Source organism: Mustela lutreola, chromosome 6 (genome assembly GCF_030435805.1).
Source record: "Mustela lutreola isolate mMusLut2 chromosome 6, mMusLut2.pri, whole genome shotgun sequence".
NCBI lineage: Eukaryota > Metazoa > Chordata > Mammalia > Carnivora > Mustelidae > Mustela > Mustela lutreola.
Genome location: NC_081295.1, coordinates 29065189 through 29073606, shown reverse-complemented (window position 1 = coordinate 29073606; position 8418 = coordinate 29065189). Strand labels below are relative to the sequence as shown.

Here is an 8418-nt window from a genome sequence, read left to right as displayed (position 1 = left end):
CAGAAACTTCTTCGGAAGTGTCTGTATTTCCAAAGAGACACTGCAGACTCTTCTTAAAGACAAAGGTCTTGAGTGGTTTGGGGCTTACTGTTCTCAGCAAAATGCAACTTAATTCACAAAGTATTTAGGCAATGCTTAATGTGAGCAAGAATAGGAGCTCTTGAAAAATACGGCTTTAAGAAATCTTGTCATTTTAGAGCTAAATTTTAATATAATGGGTAAGACTGAGGTTTTACACTTTAAACAAATAAAACCTAAAAATTCCTAACTGGTTCAAAGTAGTTTTATGAAAAAACTAATCTGTCACAAAAACTTGAAATTGAGTGCGCAGGTTCCACCATTTTTGAGCAAAGTGTACAAAGGTTCCAAGGGGCACTGGGCAGGAGAGGGCCCCAGACAGTTAAACAGTAGACATTCTCTTTTCCTCCTCTTGATGAGAGTGGAGCAGAGAACTCCTCTAACACCTTCATCACTGTGTTGAGCCCTCCCTGTGTGATAAGGGAGCGATCCAGGCATTTTAAAGCACCAACTTTCTTACCATGGCCAAACCTTGCGTCGAGGTGATGGGAGTCAGATTCTTCTCCTTCAGTTTCTTGATTGAGGCTTCATTCTCCCTGAGACCAAGTTTAGTCGCCACTAACATGATGAGGGTTTTGGGATATTGGTGTCCTACTTCAGGGTACCACTTTGCTCCAGTGTTTTCAAACGGTGCAGGACTCACAAGAGAAAAGCAAATTAAGAATACATCTATTTGCGAATGGGACAGGCTATGAAATATGTTACTCTTCTTGTCCAGCTGTATCCCCCAAACCCAGATTGACCAGTTTCCCATCTGCCACAACATTGGCAGAGTAGTCGTCAAACACAGTGGGGATATATTCCCTAGGAAATTCATGGTTGTGTAACTGATCAATAGGCAGGTTTTACCTACATTTCTGTCTCCCACCACTACACACTCGATGGCCTGCATGGTGCAGGGTGGGAGCTGCTGTCCTGGCCGCCTTGCCCTCTGCTGAGCTGAAGCCAGAGCCCAATCTAATTAGCAATATTTCAGTGTTTCTTATATTAATTCTCTTTATATAAGGCAAAAGAATACAGTGGTTAAATCTACACCTATAGAGCTCATCGAGAATAGTATTCTGGTCATATATTTTTCTAACCAATCTGGAAAAATATCCGAAAATGAATTTTAAGTGATTTCAAAATCACTGTTAATATTTCCTCAGTTACTTTCTATGTTTCATCTGAGTAAGGTTTAAAGTCATAGAAAGAATTCTGAAATTGATTACTCAATGTATCATTTATTTTTTAGTACAATCTACTACTGATCAATTCTTATCATGAATCACTGACCATCACAATGCTAACGACAATTTGGGGAGATTATATGAAGGAGTTTATGAAGTAAAAGAAATTGTCAAATGAGTTTATTTCAACCATCCAATTTTAACACTTTAGTATGTGGTATTTTGATGATCACCAAGCCCAAATAGATAAGTAGTATAAATTTAATTACAGTCAGCTGGTGCATCTTACTTTCATCTGATGCATTAAAATATCAAATATTAATTTTACCTTATGTTCTTTCAACAGGCTGGATTAGTTTAGTATGTTCAGATACATGCAAACATATATTTTGTAGGAGGTTAAATTACATAGGCTTAAACATTTCTACAAAAGGCGATACACACATGAGTCTCCTTTGAGATATAAATTATTTAGATTGTTGCTATGTAGAAATCTGGTTTCTGATATTGCTTATTGAGCCATCTGGAATTCATGAATTGATAACAACTCTAGTCTCAGTGACTTTCAAAACAAAGATGTATATTCTCATTACGTGTAAGCTACAAGTTTGCTGTGATTTTGTGCTCTGTGTCTTCAATGGGATCAACATGACTAAAACATGCTGGCTTTGGAACAGATGGAAAAGTTCAAGGAAGCTACTGAAAAATGTAGTGACTGTTAAAGGTTCTTCTCAAAACTGTCATGTCACTTCCACTCAGATTCTTCCTCCAGAAAAATTCACATGGCCAAGCCGCACAACAAAAGAGGCAAGGACAACTCTTCCCACAGGAGACTGCTGCAAGTGACAATGGGCAGTGGTGCGCAATCATTACAGAGTCTCAGAATGAAAGTAACAGAAAGTAAAAATATAAGCTAGCTGCCTCTCTTGTTTCCAGATTTTCCCTTTCTCTTATCAGCAAAAAATATACACCACTATATGGAATGCATCCCAAATCTCCCTCCGAATAATGTTATACTCTGTGTCAGTTATTTTGGTAGACTCAGAGATATATAGAATATTTGATTTGTAGGGTGCCTGGATGACACAGTTGGTTGAACACCTGACTCTTTGTTTTCGGCTCAGGTCATGATCTCGGGGTCATGCAATCAGGCCCCACTTAGGGCTTTACACTTAGTTCAGAGTCTGCTTGAGATTCTTTCTCCATTTCCCTCTGCCACTCCTGCTTGTTCTCCCTCTCTCAAATAAATAAATAAATAAATAAATAAATAAATAAATCTTTTTTTTTTAAGTATTTGATTTGTATATAGGTTTTGATATCATCTAGGCAATCCCACTTATTGTACCCATTAAGAATCGGAGAGTTCAACCTACTTCCTTGATATCCTAAAGTTAAGGAATAGAATGACTAGAACATAGGTCCTCTGTCTCTAACTTTATTATTATTTTTTTATTTTGCATGAGATCCTTACCCTCAGAACATTTTCTTACCTGAAAAGAGATATTAGACATATGTGGGAATAGACATTGAATGAAGAGAAAACAATCTAACACCTCAATAGAAAATTAGAAGCAGCACCTATTGGAGCCTTTGGCAGAAAGGAATTGGCTTTATGTATTTCCAATAAGTCAAGTGCATAAGTCTGATAGGATCTGAAAAGGAATGGTTAAACAACTGTCCTGTAGTCTTCCCTTTAACTTCAAGAATGCATGAGAATTTGACTTTCTGTATAATTTTTCTTGTATTCCTTACTCATGCAATATATTGGAATGTATCAGATACAGAATAAATGATAATCCTGCTGAGGTTGCCATGTAGCCAGCTGCTTGCTCAGATTGATAATTTATAATATAGAATTGGTTAGTAACCATTAGATGATGCAATGTGGTTAAGCTAGAGAGCGGGGGCTACACATGTCATTCCCAGAAGGCTGTGTGACCCGCAAAGTAAGACCTAAAAGAATGAAGGAGACAATTCCTTAAACTGAGGAGTTCCTTGTCTACTTGGCTGAGTCCATTTTGATCACGTGTGTCTTAGTACCAAGTAATGAAGACAATCAAAAGCTGCCCTGAAAGTCAGGAGAATCTGCTATTCTATTGTGTGTGCTCTGTTGGCTGTCATCTGTGTTTTGTTAAAGCTAAATAGACCTGGTCTACTATGTCCCAATAGTGTGAACATTTGTCCAAGACCAAGGCTACTGTTGGTGGTGGAGAATAGTGGACATTTCAGAACATATGCCCATTAGTTTTGAAGGCAATTTTATATATATTTCTGGCTTTCTCCCTTAAACTATATGAGATAGTCACTGCATAACAGATATCATTAGGAGTATCACAGAAAATTCAAAGGTTAGTGCTCTTTGATTCACATTTAAGCTAATCCATTTATTAGATGAATCTGAAAGTCACTAAGCCCCCATGATTCTCAATATCCTGACCTACAAAATATTACTTTTGTTTTTGCTAGTGAATAAAGTTTATTCATTTTTTTGATGCATAGTAGATGCTCTTCAAAAGTTAGTTATTATTAAAAAAAGTTATTATATATTGTACTTAATTTTCTGAAATTTTAAATAAAAATATATACATGTATACACAAATATTTTCCTATCTCACATTTTATCCATTGGATTGGATTAATTTCAGTAATAGTTTACAGTGCACAAAATTCTCAATATTTAGTTGATGATCACCATATTGAAGTTAGATAGCTAGTGTCAGAATCAAGATAGAAAACTGATTAATTTCAAAACAAATCAAATATATTTTTCAGGAGAACATACTGCCTTGTTTTAAAAAAAAAGAATAGCAAAATTATTTTTATAAGAATTAATTTTAAAGGATGCATATAACTGAATAATGAAGGTTTTGTAAATTTTTCTCATCAGTTATGTTAATCATGCTGATACAATTTAAATTGGAAGATTTGTTAGAACTAAAAATTCAGTTATCTTATGATTACTTTTACTTTTGCATATTCTTCCATGTAATTGCGATTGCAGAGTTATTTATGCTGAACACTTCATTATGATTGTTGCATGTTTAGAGAAATACCACCACAAAAAAGGAGAATTTTTTTTTTGTTTGTTTGTAGATTTGACCTTGGAGGGAGTTTGAGTTTGAAATACATGACATCTGTGAAACACTCTGAGATCTTTGAAGTAGGAGTTGTAATATAATGTAATATCACAGAAATCTAAAAGATTATGAGAGAGCAATGTATTAAAGACAGTTTGTCCTTCAGCAGATGAATCTTTGACAGACCCCCAGGCAAAGGCTGGATGTTGGCACCACTGTAAATTGTACTTCTGAAGAGAGAGATGTAAAAGCCACAGAACTATGTCTTATATGCTACTTTTTTATTTTTTATAACTGATACTAATGGTGAGAAAGAAGAAAAAAATGATGCAAATAAATCAAATATTAACATGCTACTTTTCTTAATCTTTTTTGAATACTTGTCTATTTAACTATTCCACAAAGTAAAAAAAAAAAAAAAAAAAAAAAAAGGCCAGTCACTTTAAGATGGAAAATGTATGCTTGATTAAGTTTATAGAATATTTCCTGAACTACGTTTTACACATGAATGCTTCCATAAACAATATATATTTTTATTCCAGAAAAGAGCCCCGATATAAAACTCTATTATACGTGTCCTAGAGAAGCTATTCTCAGCTTGAAAGTGCAATATAAAATTTCATATTAGTGTATCTGGATACCTGGATTGGCACTGAAACCAATATTTGTAGTTTGGGGATTTTATTTTTACCATTTGTGCAGTTCTAATTAATTTTAGGATTTACAGCATATAATAAAAGGCAATAGACTTAGAGATGAGGGAGTATTTTTCAATATGCATTTTGTCTAAAATTTACTACAAGCACCTACTTGTTTATTAAAAGAGCTTGTTTTTCTCTTTGTGATACAAAGATAGTGTCAGTGCTGTGGGGTTTTATTTTGTTTTGGGGGGGTTGGCTACTGCTATAATATATTGTTTATAAATGTTGTAACTAGTACAAGAAAAAAAACAAATTTACACAAAAGGGTAATTTTACATTTTAAAAAATATTACAAAATTATTTTATATGGGTGCCAAACCAAATGCAAAATACCATGCAGATTAAATGTGAATACTATACAGTATATACTATAAAATAGGTAAACTCTGAAATCCAAGACAGTTAATTTGACAGACACTTATTGTTTACTCATGCTGTTTCTGATAGAGGCTTGCAAGAACTCAATATGAGGGGAAGTTTTCTGGTTCACATAGACATTCTGGAATCAAGCTGATGAAAGCTCTGCCTCTTTCAGCTTTGGTTTCTGAATTTGTTGTGTGTGTTAATCTCTAATCAGGACATTAGGCAAGGTAGATGATGAAGGAAAATGCATGGGAAGATTTACTGGGCAGCACTGGAAGAGCTTGTACATCACTGCTGTCCATGTTTTTTTGTCATGGTTGTTGTTTTTTAAGACTTTATTTATTTATTTGAAAGAGAGCTACAGAGATAGCAAGAGTGAGCACCACCCAGGAGGAGGGTGGTTCGATCCAGGACCATGGGATCATGACCTGAGCTGAAGGCAGCTGCCCAACTGACTGAGCCACCCAAGAGCCTCACTGACCATATTTCATTGGCCAAAATTTAACCACACAGTCATAAGTAACTATGAAAGATGTTAGAAAATGTGTAGTCTAATTTTATGCCAGGGATTTGAGATAGTTTGAAGGCATGTCACAGGAAGTGTAAGTACCTTATGCAATGCCATATAACTAAGATAGACAAGACTCACAACTGATGTCTTCAGAGCCAATAAAAACTACATCTATCTCAGGGCACCTGGGTGGCTCAGTGGGTTAAAGCCTCTGCCTTCAGCTCAGGTCATGATCCCAGGGTCCTGGGATCAAGCCCCGCATCAGGCTCTCTGCTCAGTGGAGAGCCTGCTTCCTCCTCTCTCTCTCTGCCTACTTGTGATCTCTGTCTGTCAAATAAATAAATAAAATCTTTAAAATAAAATAAAATAAAATACATATATCTCTTAATAATTTATTTGTTTTTTTTTTTTTTTAGTGCTTTCCAGCTAGTAAAGAGGATTCACTTTTGTTATTCTCTTTGATTTGCACCGTACTTCTATGTGAAAGTAATATTATTATCATAGACATTTGTATAATGAAGTATCAATAACACAAATTATTTAGGCAAATAGGCAGGGACATGAAGCCTTCTTCTATCACTTGTGAACTATTAATTTTGTGCAAATTACTTAGACTTTATCATCTATACTTTCCTTAAAGGTTAAAATACCAACAACATAGGTACCTAGGAAAAAATACAATATAACAAAACATGTGCAAACCATATAGACAAATAGACTAGGGAAAGATAATTGAAACTTTAGAAATAGACCAGAACATACATAGTCACCAGATTTATGACAGAAGTTCCCCTGAAATTTGGATCAGTTAAATATTTGCATGAAATTTATTCCTACCTCAAATTAAATAGAAAACATAGTTTAAGTGGATTATAGACCCTCATAAAACAAACATAAAATATAATGGCTTCTAGAATTAAACTCTAAAATATTTGTATGACCTTGGAGTAGACAAAACTTCTTAGAATATAAAAACACTAGATATAAAAGAACAAATATTTTGGATTTTATTGTAATTCAGGTCTTTTTAAAAAATGGACATTATCAGGATGCTAAGACAAACCACATATAAGAGTGTATGAATGACAAATACATTTGACATAGAATATGTATTTCAAAAATTTTTTAAAAATATATTTATTTGACAGACAGAGATCACAAGTAGGCAGAGGCAGGCAGAGAGAGAGCAAGGGAAGCAGACTCCCTGCTGAGCAGAGAGCCCGATGCGGGGCTCCACCCCAGGATCTTGGGATCATGACCTGAGCCAAAGGCAGTGGCTTTAACCCACTGAACCACCCAGGCACCCCTGTATTTCAAATATTTAAATAATTTCCTACAAATAAGAAAAATAAGTAAATTAACATGATAAAAGACAGGCACAAATTTAAGTAGACACTTTATACCAGAGAACATTCAAGTGATCAGACTTGGAATTCCTCAGCAACATACTCATTAGGAAAATGTAAATTAAAATCTCAATAATATGCCTATACACACTCACCAAAATGACTACGGTTAAAAGTACTAAAAGTTTGAAGTAGTAATGAGGTATGGAGAATCTAGAGCACCCCTGTATTGATGCATCTGTTTTGGAAAACTGTTTGGATGTTTATAAAATGTAATATATTTGGTACCTGGTCTCCAGAGATGGCCTCTCAACCCTAGTATTCCAACGTTATCTTTACTGCTTTTTCAATCAGTCTGCCCTTTGCAACTGGCAATTAAGCAATTAAATAAGGCAGATGTGGTATTTTGAGATATCCAGTCTTGGCCATCAGAACTCTTGCAACATCCTGTTGGATCTCCTGGAATCCTCACCTTTGACACTCCCTCATAGACCCCACTGTCCATTTTCGAGAATCTCAAACAACATGTAAAAGCAAAAGCAATGAGTAAATGACTTATTGAAGTAACTCCCAACTGACAAACATCATTAACTGTCCGTTATGGGATTGAGTCATTTTCAATTTCTGGTTCAGTTACAACTTTAGATGATTCTAGACACAATCTAAAGACAGCAGCAATAACCAAACAACACATTTAAATCAGTGATCTTGTACCTAAGTAAGTTCCTAAGATATTACATATATATCTCACAAAACACATGTACAAAAATATTTATAGTAATACTACTCATTCAAAACAACTCAAATGTCCATTAATGTGGAGAAACATGAACAGGAGGGGTAAGTTGGAGAATTACTAAATTTTTGTCAAAGTTGGTAGCATTTGTAGTGGCAATAAACCATTGAATGAGATGTCAGGTATACCATAGACATTGAAGGCTGTTATTTATGTCATAAATATTTTATAAATAATATATACTTATATATTATGCCTATACACATTCACCATCATCAATATATGATATAAATATTACAAACATTTATGTTATAAATAAAGTGACTGTTTTGTAGTTAGCAGCATATCTACAATTTTAAAGTTGTAATAATGGTTGGGTTCTCTCTGTAAGGAGAACAGAAAGAAAGACTTCCAGGAAAACCTATTTTATATGTTCT

General features: G+C 34.6%; 1 pseudogene; it reads right to left on the bottom strand.

Moving 5' to 3' along the window:
• Positions 1-303: 303 nt before the first annotated feature.
• Positions 304-7750, bottom strand: LOC131834557 (ras-related C3 botulinum toxin substrate 1-like; annotated as a pseudogene).
• Between the last annotated feature and the right edge of the window lie 668 nt (positions 7751-8418).